This window comes from Myodes glareolus, chromosome 1, assembly GCF_982192425.1.
Source record: "Myodes glareolus chromosome 1, mMyoGla1.1, whole genome shotgun sequence".
Taxonomy (NCBI): domain Eukaryota; kingdom Metazoa; phylum Chordata; class Mammalia; order Rodentia; family Cricetidae; genus Myodes; species Myodes glareolus.
In genome coordinates, this window is record NC_142026.1 from 60227979 (window position 1) to 60246342 (window position 18364).

The window sequence follows — 18364 nt, forward strand, 5'->3', positions numbered from 1 at the left end:
GGGGTGTCTCTGAATGGAAGCACAGAAAGGCCACTGAAGCTGTGAAGCTGAAGCCTGGATTGTCTTGGAGAACCCAAGATCTTAAAAATGTCAGAGTCATGAGATACCTGCCAAGAAGAGTTGCTAACAGGGAGTGGAACCAGCCCCAGAAAAAGAAGTGTGGCATAGTCACAAAGTTAATGAAGTTGGAGATCTGGAGAGAATTTTTTTGACTATTCATATAAACAAGTTTAATGTAAATAACACGGAATACAGAAAAGATTAGAACCATTGTCAATAAAGTGTCTAATTCTACCTTTAAAAATCATTAAAATAAATAAAACAGGACAATGATCAGAATAATAATACCATTATAATCATATAAATAGAAAAGCTGTGGTTTTTTTAAGGATGGAACAATATGGAAATCAGGGTGAAAGTACCTCCACTGAGAGCTGCTCACCCACTGATGAAAGAACCCTGGGTCTCTAGACCTGCCCTTGGATAATTCTAACATCACTTGACAGACAAGACAGGTAGTGCAGTGTCTGCACAGAACTATACCAACACTTAGTAGAATAGTTATTTAAACTGTTGTGCCTTGTTCAACTTGTGTGGAGTATTAGGATCAGCAATGTTTAGATGTGCAAATAAGTATCTAGTTATAACAATAGATGTGTCCAACTCCCTATAATGTGAGAAATGATACACCCTTATGTCTATTTAGGTATATGAGGCAAAAATAATTTTATGTGATAAAAGCCTTATTCAATGTATATACATATATTTAAAAATAAGCAGCACAGAGCAGATACAACTCTTTACTACCCATACTCTTGACTACTTCAGAAATGAAGACAAATTTTAGAAAAATACAATGCAAGAAAAGATTCAAGTTGAAAATATATTCCTTTGGCTAAAACCATCCCCTTTATGATCATTTGTATTCTTTTAACACAGAGCAGTCGCAGCAGCCACAGGCAGGCTCTTGTGTCACGCCTACGGTTGCTTCCAGTCTAGAAGGTATGGAGCTCACTGGGCTGCAGCAACAGAAATGAACGGGAAAGCCCTGGAGCATTATCTTGACGGTGTTCTTTACTTTAGGTACCTCTGACACATGTAATTTTCTTCAGACACTGTATAGCCAAAGTTTTGGTAGAAGCCAACGTTTTGTGGTAGATATTCAAGGGTGATCTTGTAACAGTTCAGCTTCTTGCTTAGCAAAGTCAGAGTTGATAAGAACAGTTTGCCGAGCTGCTTCCCTCTGCATGCATCACTGACAACGACGTCTTCTGCTCTCCCTCTCTTAGCACATGAATGGATAAATTTATGTTCTATTATCAGAGTTGCTGGAGCAGCAATTTGCCCTAGGTTCACATCTCCCACAACTGTAACATAGTAATCCCAAGACTTCTTCATATGCTCAAAAGATGCCATGAACTGCTTGGGGCTGACGACACCAGTCTCTGTCAACCGACCCAGTACCTTAAAAAAAAACCTTTATTCAAGTCTGCAGTTCAAGCCTACAAAGAATTCTCAAAACCAAGCCTTCTCCAGGATTCTTTGGAGAGATGGCTGGAGAAAATGTGGCTGTATCTGGAAAGAATTTTGACATCAGATGTAGAGATGCAGAGTTTAGTGTTTGCCCAGCTGGCTTCCAGTCTTGTCTCACTATTTCAGTATTTCCTCACTAGTCTCCCTTCCGTATGTTTTGGACTATTAATATATATCCTGTGCAATTATATGTTGGAAGTATGTGTTTTGTTTTATTTTGATTTTATAGGTAATTGCAGCTAAGAGGTTGTGTGACTCTCAGAACTTTGGACTTTTAAACATTCTTGAGACTGTGATAGACTATGGGTACTTTTGCAGTTGAACTGAATGTATTTCCATTTAGATATTATTACAAGCTTATGGGGACCATGGAGTAAAATGTGGTGGTTTAAATGTAATTGGCTCACAGAAGCTCAGAGGGAGTGACACTATAAGGTGGTGTGGATTTGTTGGAGTAGATGTGGCCTTGTTGGAGGAAGTGTGTCACAGTGGAGGTGGGCTTTGAGATCTTCTATGCTCAAGCCATGTCCAGTGTCTCAGTTTACCTCCTGTTGCCTGTGGATCAAAGATGTAGAATTCTCAACTCCTTCTCCAGCACCATGCCTGCCATGTTCAACCATAATTATAATGGACTGAACATCTAAACACAAACCAACCCATTAAATGTTTTCCTTTATAAGAGATTAAGTGGTCATGGTATTGTGTCTTCACAGCAATAGAAATTCTAAGACAGTACTGATTATCAGTCATCCTCCAAGAGGTGGCAGCACTGGGACAAGAACCAATGTCAGACACCCTGTGTGTGCAGATCAGCCCAAGAAATGCCTGAACTTGCTCAGTGAGAAGGTGGTGACTTGTGCTGTGGGAACATGACACAGAATGAGAAGTGTGAGGCCATTGAAAAGAACAAAAAATTAATGAAGAAAGAAAATTTAATAGTAAGTAAATAGTGGTCATGAAATGGGTGGTTGACACTTTGTTTACTTTCTCCTGAAATGCTTGTCCTTGTCCCTATAGCTCCACCTCCCAAAAGTGGAGCCTGCCCCCCACCCCCACCGCCGCATTAACTGACCATGAAGCTTGGCCTCAGTGACCAAGAGAACTTAGCACAACCTCACTCTTCCAGTCTGACATGAGAAGCCTACCCTATGATTGGTCCTTCTGCCTTCTGTTAATTCATGGTATCTACTGCATGTCACAAACCCAAATTACCTAGAATCATGGGTATCTCCCCTGGAAAGGCCAGAGAATTGGCTTGCTTGTGCTCTGAGGTGAGTCCTGAGCCTGGCCCTCTCCATGCAGAGCTGGCCTCCCTTAGGCATGCTTCCCCTCTAAAGCTCTAATTCAAATGAGGATTCTGCTCACCAACCCTGTGGTGGCTCTGGCCTCAGATTCTATATGCTCTGGGAATCAGGTGGGTGCTCTCTGCTTTTGTGATGGGCCAGCCAGGGAGAATGTGTGTAAGAGGTGGATGTGTTGTTAGCAAATAATTTTCTCGTGGGTCCTCATTGACCCTTATACTCACTGTATTTTGTCAAAGGGTAAAATAACAAACATGGTGAAAGACAGACACTGGCTTCTCTTCCTGTTTCTAGATTGAGATTATCCTTAAAACCAGGACAGGGTCAGAAACCCCTGGAGCTGCAATGTGTGCTGGAGGATTTACAGGTCGGAAACAGGAGTGAAGTATCTAGAACTTAAGGGTCACTTAACCCCATCTGGTACCCGTGGCTAACACCTATGCCTGAGGGAAGCCAGCTTCTCTAAGCAGCAGACATGGGTCCACAGGCAACACATTGCACACTACTAAGAAAATTAGTCTGACTCCACAGTGATCTGCCTGAGGACTTAGTCCAAAACCACTGGCTTATCACAGTTTTAATTTCATGTTTAGTAGATGTCTGTATCATTCCCAGGGGTCCCCTTCCTTCAGAATCCATTTCTTTGGTGTCCAAATCACGGGTGGGTATGAATCAAAGACTATTTTTCTTCTTTTCAAATGATCATAGTTTTCTAGTTAATGTTAATTTTCTCAAAGGCAGTGGTTGAGTTTCCAATGTTAAACTCACCCACATTCCTGAGGAACATAGTTAAGGTTATAATTCTGAAACACATTTTGGTGGTATTTGATTTAGGGGTTTTCCTCTGTGAAGGTGACAGGGAACTGAGGCTTCACCTCCTCATTTGTTCTGGAATGGTTCTGACATGGCTATAAGCCCTTAAGAAGTGAGTTCTCAAGCACTCAGTCATCTGGTAGACTTGTGTAAGGAGGGCATGGACCTGCTCCTTGATGTTTTGTGGACAGTGTTTGTGGGATTTTGATCAGTTTAGCCAATGACCTTTCTCTGCCTCTGTCTCTCTCTGATGTGGGATTTCCTTCTGTATGCTATGAATTTGTTTTATTATCATTGGTTAATGAATAAAGCAGCTTTAGCATATGACAGGGAAGAATAAAGCCAGGTGGGAAATCTGAACAGAAATATGTAGAGAGAGTAGGCAGAGTGAAGGAGATGCCATGTAGCTGCAGAAGGAGAAAGATGCTGGAACTTTTCCCAGTAAGCCACATGGTGATACACATAATAACAGAAATGGGTTAACTTATTATATAAGGGTTAGTTAGTAAGTTAAGCTAATAGGCCAAGCAATGTTGTAATTAATATAGTTTTTATGTGACTATATGGGTCTTGGTGTCCGGGAAACCAACAAGAAGTCCCCAGTTACAGATGGTGCCAGTGTGGGACAACTGCATCCACATAAAACCTGAGAGAGCTTGGGAAGGAATTCTAGACTAAAAAGAATAGAGTTAACCATGGGTTCTAGGTGGCAACGTTTTCTCAGGTGGGCTCTATTTGCTGGCAATTAGCAGAGGTGAAACTCCTTTAAGAGAAGTCTTCCTGATACAGCTTTAGTTGGAAAAACTACGCAGCTTCTTAAGAACATCTCTGGCTATTTGGGAGCTCCTTCACTTAAATGGTTTATGAGCAGATGATACTACTTGCTTAATAGTGACATAGACCTACTATGTCTCTGGAGCTGGGGTGGTGAGAATGGCTCACAGAGCATGTGGTAAACATTCCTCTGCTGTGTTAGACAGGGTGGAGCCCCAATGGGCAGGGCTGTGGAGTTGGTCCTTGCCATGCCCTCTTAGCATGTTTTAAATAAAGGCACTCCTAGTCAGAAAATGATTACAGATATGCATTAAAGACATTATTCACACAAAAATAAACCTCTGAATGGGTCACAGTGTATATAAAAATATACATATGCTTGTGAGAGAGAAGAAAAAGAGTATAGATGTTAAAAAATAGTTTTAAAAAATAAAGCAAAGTCTTTAAAGAGACAGTAAAATAATATAAGAATACAGACAGTCATAGATTAAAGGAGTCCAAAAGGTCACATAAAGATGGAAAATACACAGAGAGTCTGGATTATGTACACTATTGTGTTTTCTTCGAATTTTTGAGTGTTAATGAGCTAACTGCAGAGAGACATTTGATTCTGGGGGCTGCTAAGCTAAGCCATCATATGTATTTTAGTGGTATTGGCTGTAAATTTTGATTCTAAGGATATGCTACTTTGGAAAAGAGATCCTGCTCATATTTCCACAGAGGATGAGAACCTGGGGATTCCTTTCAGGCTAGTGTGGTTTGATGGAAAAAGATCCCCCAAAAGTTCTTCATGAACCCTATAACTATCTTGCCCCCAAACAGCAGGAAATAGTTTGGAGTAAACAACTCCTGAACTCCCAAAATGTCAGTTTATAAATATTTGTTTTTATTTAAAAGGGTTTGGTTATAAATAGTTAAGTGGTCACAGTTAATTTCTAAAGAAAATGAGAAGCATATGATGTAGAGATGAATACTTTGCATTGGTATGGATCTTGGTCTATTGATACAAATTTAAGGTCGATTTTGATACGTTGTGTATATGAATTTCTGCTCTTGTTTAAGGTATTATATTTGAGTAATGCATTTAAAATGTAATGTATAATTCAAAGATACAGGTTAATAGATAGTCATCTATAATAATCAAACTTTTAATCATGTTAGGTTTCTAGAATAAAGAGATATATTTCAGTTAGATAATCTTCAATACTACAAAGACCTACAGAACATGGCATTTGAAAGACCTCAGGAACTTAGACTTTTCCTGACAGTAAGACATGTCTGCTTCTGGCAGCACTAATTACTTCAGAGTGTTTGATGGGCATTGAAGAAATGTGTTATGGCATTTGCCTTCAATGTGGCAAGGCTAGCCATTTGGGCAAGAAAATTCTCTTGCCTGGACTGCTTGATGGTATGCTGTATGAACTGGATATGCAGAATCCACAGAAAAGTGACTGCTGAACTTTTCAAAAGATGGGATGATCCTTCAGACTTCCTGCTTCACAGAAGAAACTGCCAGACATTCAGCAGGACACAGATGAAAGCAACTGATGAACTTTACCAGTATAAGATAAAAGGGATCTTCAAATTTCCTCCTCCTTGGAAAAGTCTGCTGGATATTACAGGCCTGTAGACTGAAGGTCGATGCCCCAACATCACAGAAGAAATTTAGGTGACTGTCGAGGTAGTGAGATCTCTCTGTCAATTCTAGAACATTGGAAGTTGCTTACAATGCACCTCCTATTAGGTAATATTATATCCTTTTGGGGTCTTTGAAGAGTTGAATACATATAGTCATATTTATAGTTTTCCTTAGTTATGATAAAAGATAAATTAGATATAAAACTTTAGACTCACAAAGATAGGATAGATGATAGAGTATCTTCCTTAATTTGCCAAATATAAATGGACTAAATATTGTAACTATAATTCTTCTTGATAACTGTTTTTCATATGTGATTTTACTATATTAAAATTAAAACTTTCCTTTTATTTAGACAGAAAAGGGGAGATGATATGGGATTTCCCTCTGTATGCTGTGACTATGTTTTATTACCATTTTTTTAATTGGTGTGCTGAACTAAACAGAGAAGTCTCAACTGAAGAAATTCAAATGGCCAAAAGACACTTAAGGTCATGCTCAACCTCCTTAGTTATCAGGGAAATGCAAATCAAAACAACTTTGAGATACCATCTTTCACCTGTCAGAATGGCTAAAATCCAAAACGCCAATGATAACCTTTGCTGGAGAGGATCTGGAGTAAGGGGAACACTCATCCATTGCTGGTGGGAATGCAAACTTGTGCAACCACTTTGGAAATCAGTGTGGTGGTTTCTCAGGAAATTCAGGATCAACCTATCCCAGGATCCATCTCTTGGAATATGCCTAAGAGATGCCCTATCATACTACAAAAGCATTTGTTCAACTATGTTCATAGCAGCATTATTTGTAATAGCCAGAACCTGGAAACAACCTAGATGCCCCTCAATGGAAGAATGGATAAAGAAAGTGTGGAATATATATGCATTAGAGTACTACTTAGCGGTAAAAAACAATGACATCTTGAATTTTGCATGCAAATGGATGAAAATAAAAAACACTATCCTGAGTGAGGTAACCCAGACCCAAAAAGATGAATATAGTATGTACTCACTCATTAGTGGATTCTAGACATTAATAAAGGACATTGAGCCTATAATTATTGATCCTAGAGAAACTAAATAGGAAGGTGAATCCAAAGAAAAACATGTAGTTATCCTCCTGGATATTGGAAGTAGACAAGATTGCTAGTCAAAAATTGAGAGCCTTGGGGGTGGGGGTGGGGTGGGGGAAGGGGAGATGGGTAGAGAGAAATGAGAAGGGGAGGATGAGGAGAGCTTGGGGAAATGGGATGGTTGGGATGGAGGAAGAGTGGATATGGGAGCAGGGAAGTATAGATCTTAATTAAGGGGGCCATTTTAGGGTCCTGAGAAGCTAGTGGCGGGTCCTGGTGCCTGGTCCTGAGCCGCGGGGGCCGGGCAGTGGGTCCCGAGAGCTGCCAGTCCTGGGCAGGGCCCAGTCATGCGGCGAGCAGCTGGGCAGGTGACAGTGAGGCCCTGGACGGTGTAGGTTCCCAGTGGCAAGCGGGTGGGAGACACGTGGACAAACATATTGTACAGAATAGAATTGTATATTTATTACTTAGAGGAGGGGGGAAGGAGAAGAAGAGGGGAGAGAGAGAGAGAGAGAGAGAGAGAGAGAGAGAGAGAGAGAGAGAGAAAGGAGAAGTGGGGAGAGAGGCAGAGGCGAAGCTGCCTCTCCAGAAAGAGAGAGAGCTCAGGCCAGAAGCTGAAGATCAGCCTGGCTCAGCAGATGGTGGAGAGAGTGGGTGTGGCTTGTCTCTTAAAGAGACGAAAATCATAATACTTATTAAAACAAAGTTGACTCTAAACTACATGAATAGATTAATATAACAATTAAGATTATTACTTCAACACATCATTTTAATTACCAAGATTTTACTGATGCAAATATAAAGCAACACTCTTTGGTTCTACTATTACATCTTTTTTTTTAAACTGAGAATTAGAAAAAAGAATTCACATTTTTGTGAGCATCGTAGTATCCTGGCCAGTGGGATACGAACAGTGGTCCCTGATTAACCTAGGGGAGAGGAATGAAAGGACAAGAGATACAAGAAATGACAGCAAGACAGGATTTCTGATCAAGCCGTCCAGTTTATTATTTCCTCAGAAGATGTTATATAGCAAACATGCAAAGGAGGGAAGGGAAGGGTGTCAGGGGGGAGGGAAGGGTGCCAGGAAACTCCGGTCTGCTGGAATTTAGGTCTGGAGACATCCCTAGCTGATAAATAAATACTGAGGGTCTATGATTGTTGACTAACAAAAAAAAAAAATCCAGAGCCTGGTGCCTGCAGGTCTCTGTTAGGAGATAAGATGCCAGGTTGATTTCCCAGACCTGCAAGGAGGATAGAGGTAAATGTTTTCCTTAACTTGTGAGCTTAAGATAGCTGTAAACAAAATACAGATCTCAAAATACAGGTCTTTGCTTCCGGCATTGGTAGCATATTATCAAAATGACCTCGATGTGAGGGAATGCCCCTGTATATAAAATCCAGAAAAAAAGGTATATGTAGAGCTAATAACATGTTAGCTGTTATTATAGTTTTGGATCATAGGAGACATTTATTCCTCGTATTTTACCTAGAACAGAGAGGAATTTATAGCCTCCCATTAGAAAAGTAATTTTTCCTCCTCCAGTCTCGTGGTTACATATATCAGAAGTTCCTGGTGTTTCCAGTAGAAAGAAACCCTGGATCTCAAAGTGATTCCATTGAAATCAGGAACAAGACAAGGCAATCCACTCTCTCCGTATCTGTTCAACATAGTTCTTGAAGATCAGGCTAGAGCAATAAGTTAACAAAAGGAGATCAAGGGGATTCAAATTGGAAAGGAAGAAGTAAAACTTTTGCTATTTGCAGATGATATGATAGTGTACATAAGCGACTCCAAAAGCTCTACTAGGAAACTTCTATGGCTGATTAATACCTCAGTATTGATCAGGATACAAGATCAACTCAAAAAAAATCAATAGCCCTCCTATATACAAAAGATAAAGTAGCTGATAAAGGAATCAGAGAAACATCACCTTCCACCTTTCACAATAGACACAAATCACATAAAGCATCTGGGGGTAACACTAACCAAAGACGTGAAAGTCCTGTTCAATAAGAACTTTAAGTCTTTGAAGAAAGAAATTAAAGAAGATACCAGAAAATGGAAAAATCTTCCATGTTCTTGATTGGTAGGATCAACATAATAAAAATGGCAATCCTCTAAAAAGCAATGTATAGATTCAATGCAATCCCCATCAAAATCCCAACAAAATTCTTCACAGACCTTGAAAGAACAACAACCCACTTTATATGGAAAAAACCCAGGATAGCCAAACAATCCCGTACAATAAAGGAACTTCCAGAGGCATCACCATCCCTGACATCAAGCTCTATTATAGAGCTACAATAAAGAAAATAGCTTGGTATTGGCATAAAAACAGACAGGTTGACCAAAGGAATTTAATCAAAGACCCAGGTATTAATCCACATACCTATGAACACCTGATTTTTGACAAAGAGACTAAAATTATACAATGGAAAAAAGAAAGCATCTTCAACAAATGATGCTGGCATAACTGGATGTCAACATGTAGAAGAATGAAAATGGATCCATATCTATCCCCATGCACAAAACTCAAGTCCAAATAGATTGAAGACTTCAATATAAATCTGACCACACTGAACATGATAGAAGAGAACATGAAAAAGTACCTTTCAATGCATGAGCACAGGAGACAGCTTCCTAAATATAACCCCAGCAACACAAGCACTGAGAGCAACAATTAATAAATGGGACCTCCTGAAACTGAGAAGCTTCTGTAAACCGAAGGACACAGTCAAAGTAAAAAAGACAAAATGGAAGTCTACTGAATAGAAAAGATCTTTACCAACCCCACATCAGACAGAGTAATGACCTCGAAAATATGTAAAGAACTGAAGAAATTAGACATCAAAATTCCAAATAACCCAATTCATGGGGTACAGAACTAAACAGACAACTCTCTGTTAGGAATATTTCTTAATATTAGCTCACTGCTGACACAAAAATTCCCAATCAAGCCAAATCAAAACAAGCCAAATTAAAAAATATCCAGGTTTAATGGGAGACCTGCGCTCTCGGGTGGACCCGAGGGGGAACCGGGAAGCCACAGGAATGCGACCCCCAGGAGGAAGAAAGGGAGACCATGTGTTCCTCTTTCAGGAGATCACTTAAGTATCCTGGGGAGTGGTCCTGACCCCATCTCCAGGGAGGGGTCAGGACCTGGCCTGCTGGGATTTGAAGTCCAGACCAGGCCTGGGGTCTGGGATAGGTGTGAGGGGCAGGGGCCCTACGCTCCCAACTTGACACTAAGCATTTGAAAATATGAGGCTTACAGGGGCATTTATTTCACACCGCCATACCCTGCTTTTATTTTTGAATAATTTATTTTATTTTATGTTTAAAAGAAAGCTATCTTTTTTCATTTTGTATACCAATCACAGTTCCCATTCCCTCCCTAAGAGGACTTTAAAAGAAATTCTAGACACAAATAGAGAGTTTAACACAGCTTTTTGCTGTTTGCTAGGATGTGAATACATGTGATAATTGTCTTTCTGTGTCTGGTTTACCTCACTCAAAATAAGGTTTCTAGCTCCATCCATTTTCCTGCAAAATTCAAGATGGTGTTATTTTTTTCTGCTGTTATTTTTTTTACACATTACTCCATTGTGTAAATGTCAGATTGATGGATATCTTAAATATCACCATAGAACCTTCATCAAGCAACTGATGGAAACAGAGGCAGAAGCCTGCAGCCCAGCACTGGGCTGAGCTCCCAAAGTCCAGTTGAAGAGTGAGAGGAGTGAAAATATGAGCGGAGAGATCAAGACCGTGGTGGGAACACCCACTGACAGTTTACTTGAGCTAATGAAGTTCCTTATCTCTAGCCAGATAGGGAAGGAACCAGCATAGATCTAAACTAGGTCCTCTGAATATGAGTGACAGTTGTATGACTGGGGAACACTGCAGGGCCACTGGCAGTGGCACCAAGATTTAGCCCTACTGCTTCTACTGTTTTTTTGTTTTGTTTTGTTTTGTTTTTGTGGGGGGGGACCTATTCTCTTTGGATGAATATCTTGTTCAACCTAGATATAGTAGGGAGGGCCTTGGATCTTCCCCACAGCAGTGTGCCTGACCCTCTCTGAGGAGAGGATGGGGTTGGACTGGGAGGAAAGGTGGAGGGAATTGGAGGAAGGGAGGGAATGGGAACTGTGATTGGTATACAAAATGAAAAAAGATAGCTTTCTTTTAAACATAAAATAAAATAAATTATTAAAAATAAAAGCAGGGTATGGTGGTGTGAAATAAATGTCCCCCGTAAGCCTCATATTTTCAAATGCTTAGTGTCAAGTTGGGAGCGTAGGGCCCCTGCCCCTCACACCTATCCCAGACCCCAGGCCTGGTCTGGACTTCAAATCCCAGCAGGCCAGGTCCTGACCCCTCCCTGGAGATGGGGTCAGGACCACTCCCCAGGGTACTTAAGTGATCTCCTGAAAGAGAAACACTTGGTCTCCCTTTCTTCCTCCTGGGGGTCGCATTCCTGTGGCTTCCCGGTTCCCCCTTGGGGCCACCCGAGAGCACAGGTCTCCAATTAAACCTGGATATTTCTTAATTTGGCTTGTTTTGATTTGGCTTGATTGGGAATTTTTGTGTCATGAGGGAGCTAATATTAGGAAATATTCCTAACACTTAGTCACCAGGAAATGACACTACTTAAAATGATTGGGGGGATTAGGAAGTGTGGCTGTGTTGGAGGAAGTGTGTCATTGCAGTTGGGATTTGAGGTTTCAAAAGCCAATGCCAAGCCCATTGTCTTTCTCCCTGGCTATAGATTTGAATGTAGATCTCTCAGCTACTTCTCCAGCACCATGCCTGCTTGTGTGCTCCCATGTTTCCCACCATAATGATAATGGATTAGCATCTGAAAATGTAAGCCTCTATTAAATCCTTTATTTTTTTAAAGTTGCCTTGGTCATGATGTCTCTTCACAACAAGGGCACAGTGACTATGACACTGAGTATCTAGATTCATGGGGAGGCAACAGGTGTCTCGACCAATGGGACATGAACTGGGTACCTGGACCCTGGAGGAGAGAAATGGAGGGACAAGAGACACGAGAAAATGAACAGCAAGTCTGTATTCTGATCAAGCTGCAAATTTTATTTTTTCTCAGGAGCATTACACAGCAAAAGGGCAGGAGGTGGGTAGATTGCTATGCAATTGTTCTAACTGGAATGTCAGGTCTGAAGACATCCCTAGCTGACAGGAAGAGATAGGAAATACTGAGGATCTTTAAATGTTAACTAACAGGAGGAATGTTAATTACTTCTGGGATCTGGGATCTGCAGGTAGGCAGGTATTCTTAACTCACAGGGAGAAATAAGAAGATACTGGGTTATTTCCTGGGCCCAGAACTTGCCCTAAAGAGGCTTCTGAATAGCTTACTTAACTTGTGAACTAAGAGGGCTGGACTATAACCAAATCCAGCTCTTTGCTCCTGGCAGGGTCTCCCTGTTTATAAGTATTAGTATGAGGCAAGTTAAAGGTCATCTAGTAGATGAGTGGGCATTAACTGAGGGGGTGGGGTGGGAACAGAGGCCTGATCCTCCCATGTTTACTTGGCAGGGGAAATTTCTTTCCAACTTGGTGGAGGAAATTTCTTTCCAAAGTTACAGATGTCTTTTTGGGGAGTAGAGGGTCTAGGTTTTTATGTCAATACCTCTGAAAATCAACCTCTATGCAATCAGGCATGTTCCTCAGGAGGCCCAGAGGAACAGAATGCATGGTCTTCACCCTGCAGTGCTTTGCCTTGCACCCCTTGCTGGTGTCCATGCCTGTCGTGAACAGACACACATATCTCTGGGTTTTATGTGGCTCTTATAGGAGACTCGCACTCAAGGGGCTCTTCTAGCCCTCGATCAGCCACATCAAGCCAGTGATAGTGGACTTGAATGGGCTTGGAGGCCAGGGAGTTTACCTGTTGGCAAATAAACCTAGTGAGCCTATTGAAGGCCCATGGTCCAAAAGCCATCAACAATAAAAATCCTAAAATGGTCCCAAAAGGAAGGGTAAGAGAATGGTGACCCAGGGAGAGGAGGAAATCCAGTTTTTAAACTATCCTTCCTCTTGCTCTCTTTGCTTTTTTCTATGCTCTAATACTTCTCTGACCTTAGCCATACTGTCTATAATTATTCAAGTGTGATCAGTATAGAAACAACATTCCTCTTTTAAGGCAGTGCAAAAGCCTCCCTGCTGGAGGAATAAGAGATCCAGTCCTTGTTCATTCTGCAGAACTACCTCAGACAAGGAAACAAGTGATTTTTCTAAATTAGAGATGCCTTTTTCTAGGTTTTGGATATCCTCGTCAACAGTAAGGCATAGTTCTGAATAGTGTTTGTTGGAGAGATTTAAGGAAGATATACCTGTTCAGCACCAGCAGCACTGAGGCCCAAAAGAACAGCCAGGGTTATTGCAATCACAGGCTCTCGCCTAACTCTGATTGAGGAATGGCTATTGCCAGGGTCCCAAGCCTGAGCAAATTGTTCTGAGGTATAATAGATTAATTTTGCAAAAGCTATTAGGTTGTTTAAGGTGGGGGCCATAGATGCACAGTGCTAGCCCATTGTTGCAGACCCACCTGGGAGGTTCTCCAAATGATGTCACCTCATTTGTTTACTATCCAGGTATGATTAAGGGGCTGATGGGGGTTGGAAGCAGAGGCAGCACTCCTAGGTGAGGTGAGCAGGATATCAGTTACCAGAAGCAGGAAATACATCTTGGCAGTTATCTGCAGAGAGAAAAGAAGAGAAACTTGTCTCAGGAGGAGTGTTTTTCTCCTTTCCTGGACTAGGTTGTTATATTAACCTACCTAATCAGCCTTTTGGGGAGCCAGCAAGTGCCTCCTTCTTTCTGATCATAGACACATGCAGATCCTTGACCCCAGATTAGGATTGGGTCGGGTCCTTTCCATTGAGCTGTTAAAGGGTCATGCCACTTTACCATGGCTTGACATTTTTGAGTCTCAGGGTGCCACAGACGATCTGCTATAGATTTTTCATTTTTGTCCAAAGTAAGAAAATTAAGGACAAAAAGAGCATCATGTAAAAGATTTCAAGGAGTTCCTCATGAGTCATAGAGGTTCCCTCTCCTTAATTTATGGAGCATGGTTTGGTGGACACGTTCAACAATGCCTTGGCCCTGAGGATGATAGGGTATACCAGTGATGTGCTTTATATGAAGGTATTAGCAAAATGACTGGAAGTTTTTCCCAGTGTATCCTGGACCATTGTCAGTTTTGATTACCTTAGGCTTGCCCAAGACAGAAAAACCTTGCAGGGTGTGGGTAATAACATTTTTTGAGGCTTCTCCTGCCTAGAGCAAGGCAAATATGAAGCCACTAAAGGTGTCAATTGAGACACGTATGTATTTGAATTTGCCAAATTCATTTAAATGGGTGACATCCATTTGCCAAACCTCATTGGGGACTAGTCCCCATGGATTAATGTCTAGATGTGGTACTGGGAGGGAGATCACGCAGTCAGGACATTTATTTTTAACAATTTCTCGAGCTTGATCTCTGGTAATTTTAAACATTAGGCAGAGGGTATGGGCATTAAGATGATGGAGAGAATGGGCCTGAGCTGCCTGGGGGACACAACCTAGAAGAACAGGAAAAACTAGCTGAGTAGCTGCACCAGCTAGGGCATTACCTGCAGACAGGGAACCAGGCAAGTCTAAATGAGCCCGCAGGTGGCCAATAAAAAAGGGTGTGACCTGGCAACAATCAGGGAGTGCAACTGGGAAAGTAGGGGAGATGCATTTGCAGTGGGGTTTATAAAAGGAACTGCTTCCAAAATTGGAACAGAGTGGGCAACATAAGCACTATCAGTATACAAGTTAAAAGGCTGCAAACAAAATGCCTGGAAAACTTTAACAACTGCAGAGTTCAAGAAGTTGTGCTGAAGTGTATGGTGAGGGGTGAGAGGTGACAATCCCATCTATCACATAAGCAGCCCTTGCATTGACAGAGCCATCAGTAAACACTGAAGGGACCCCTTTTATGGGCTGCGAGGCTGTTACTTTTGGAACATAAAAGAATGTATCCTAGCAAATTGTAACAAAGGGTCACTGGGGTAGTGATTGTCAATTGTGCCAAGGAAGGAGGAGCAAGCAACAGGCCAATTGTCATCAATTTGGAGCAGTCAATTAAGCTGGTCCCGTGTAACCAGGGAATCAGGGTCCTTTCCAAAGTATTGGTGACTCATTTCCCTTCCTTTTATGATCATCTGAGCAACTAGAGATGGATAGGTGGCTAACACCTTTGGAGGAGAAGCAGGCAAATGGACCCAAAGCAATGGATAGCCTCTTTTCATATTTTATGAGGACACATGCTGTCAAAAAAACACCTGTAGGGGCATGGGGTGTGGCACAAATGACAAACAGCAAGGATTGAGAGTAGGATACCTGAAAAACAGTTTGGCTTTGAATGGCCTTGTTAATTAAGACAAGAGAAGCTTGAGATTCGGGGATGAGCTTCCTGGGGGATAAAGGGTCTGAGTTCCCCTTTAGGATATCATTGAGGGGAAGGAATTCATGAGTGGTAAGCTTTAGGTATGGTCTGAGCCATTGAATATCTCCCAACAGTTTTTGAAAATCATTCAAAGTATGCAGATGGGAGGTGCATAATTGAATCCGTGGCATCAAGATGCACTGCTAGAAAAGCTCATATCCCAGATATGTAAAAGGATCAGCAATCTGGGCTTTATCAGGTGCTTTCTGGAGCCCTCTTTGTGATAGGCTATGGGTCAAGTCTTGAAGACAATTAAAAAATCGGTCTTGGCAAGTGTCAGCCAATATATATATTATATATATATATATTGTGTATATATAGTGTATATATATTATATATAGTATATATTGTATATATATTGTATGTATATTATATATATATATTGTATATATAATATATATTATATACATACAATATATATACATAAAATATTATATCCATATAATGAAGGATATAAACAGAAGGCCACTTGGTTCTTATCAGGTCAACAGCCTGCACTACAAACTTTTGACACAAGGTGGGGCTATTTGACATGCCTTGTGGCAATGTTCTCACTTGATAATGGGGCATAGGTCCCTGGAAATTAATCTGAGGGACACTGAATTAAAAGTGAGGTTTATCCTCAGGATGCAGGGGGATGGTAAAAAAAAAAGCAGTCCTTAAGGTCTATGACAATTTTAAAGTATCCAGAAGTAATAGCCACCAGGTATGGGAGGCCTGGTTGAAGGACTCCCATAGGAAGCATAGCTTTATTTATTGCTCTTAAATCCTGTAGCCAATTTTTCTTAAATCCTGTAGAAAAAATTTGCCAATTTTTTTCTTAATAACAAAAAAATAGATGAATTCCATGGGGGAATTAGTGGGCTCTATATGTCCTACAGCAACCTGCTTCTGCACTAACTCCATTGCTGCCATAGTTTTTTCCTCTGGTTAAAAGCCATTGATCAACCCAAACAGGGTCACTCATTTTCCAGGTGATCTTATCTGCATGGGGCACAGGAATATCAATGACCATTAGGGAAAAGGCAAAGGAGGGGGGTGCCCCCAGTCTGCTTTATCTATTTTTTGTGGCATGGAAATGGGTTCCTTAATATCCTTGGAGTGCTTGCCCAGTTCTTTTCCTGGGAGAAATCCCTGTTTGAGCATCTGTTTAGTAACTACCTCATCGGGGCTGTACATTATAACATTCATCTGTGTAAGAATATCATGATCCCAAAGATTAACAGGTAGGTCAGGGACCACAACGGATGTCACTGAGCCAGAATTGCCTTCTTCATCAGTCCATGTTAGGACCTGGGAACTAAGTTTAGGGTTGGAAGTCTGACAAATTCCTTTGAGGTGAGTATGGGAGACTGTTAAGGGCCAAGAGGGGGGGGCAGTCTTTTTCAAAGATGACCATAGCATCTGCCCCTGTGTCCAGGATCCCAGAAAATGATCTACCATTTAAATAAAGTTTAAGTGAGGGCAATCAAGTGAAATCTGCTGAATCCAATAGGCATCAGAGAACCCAGGGGCATCATCTAAGCAATTGTTTTTATAGTATATGTCATTGATGTGTCAGAGTGGGAGGAGGGGGAGTTGAGCCAACCTCTCACCAGGTGGGATAGTCATGACACAGGAGTTTACAGAGGCAATGATTTTAATCTCCCCAGTGAAATTATTATCAATGACCCCCGGAGTGGCCTGAAGCTCTCATAAAAGGGCACTAGCCCTTCCTAATATGAGCCCAAATGTCTGTCTTAGCAGGCAGGAGGTCATAAATTCCAGTCCCTAGCACCTGAGCACCTGTCTCAGGGGTTAGTACTGCATGGGAGGTGGAACAGAGGTTCAGTCCTGTGCTGTAGGCAGTTGCTCACCAAAGATCTGAAAAGGATCTACTGTTGACTGAGTAGCACTTGGAATGGTCTGGAGGGATTTGTGCTGCTTGAGGGACAACCCTGACAGCCCCAGGGATTGTCCTCTGAGTGGGGGCCTGGGGGTGGCCCCTTTGGGATTTTACCTGCAGTTTAGGTGGCAGGGGCTGGCCCTGAGCATCCATCTTAGATTTGCATTCTGAAGCCCAGTGCTTTCCTCTATGGCATCGTGGGCAGAGAGAAGTAGGAGGAGGGCAGTCTGCCTCATTGGAGCAGGGAGAAGTGCTTTCTCTGGAAAAATAGCCAGGCTGTTTACAGTTAAAACACATTTTGGGCTGAGTGCCTATTCCAGCATGGTGAAGAACGGCTCCTACAGCCAGGCCCAATGCATGAGAAGAACCAATGCTGGAGCAGAGTTTTTCATAGTCAGAAAGACTGTCTTGTTTATGGGACTTTATAGCCTTTTGGCAAGCAGGGTTGGCATTTTTTTTTTCTAAAACTAAGTCTTTAACAGAGGAACTTTTGTTTTCTCCATTCCCAAAAAGTCACTCTGCAGCTTCATTTAGCCGAATGACAAAATCGCTGTAGGGTTCCTCTGGGCCTTGTCTAATCTTTGCCAGGGAGGTGGTACCAGACCACTTAGAGGGTCGTTGTTGCCTACCTCAGGCTTACTTGTTGAATCTGAGTTAATAGCCCTGGGGGAAAGCAGGCTTGAGTTTCATTTGTATTATAAGGGCTTTCACCTAACAGTTTTTGCAAGGTTCAATGTTTAGAAGACCTTTTTATTTGATTATGTAGTGCCAGCTCCCTGCAATTCTCTGTAAATTCAGTCCTCCATAAAACATAATCTCCTCCTGTGAGTGCAGTAC

At 41.6% G+C, this 18364-nt stretch overlaps 1 pseudogene; it reads right to left on the reverse strand.

The window, feature by feature from the left end:
- Positions 1-944: 944 nt before the first annotated feature.
- On the reverse strand, positions 945-17680 carry LOC146896015 (glucosamine 6-phosphate N-acetyltransferase pseudogene; annotated as a pseudogene).
- Between the last annotated feature and the right edge of the window lie 684 nt (positions 17681-18364).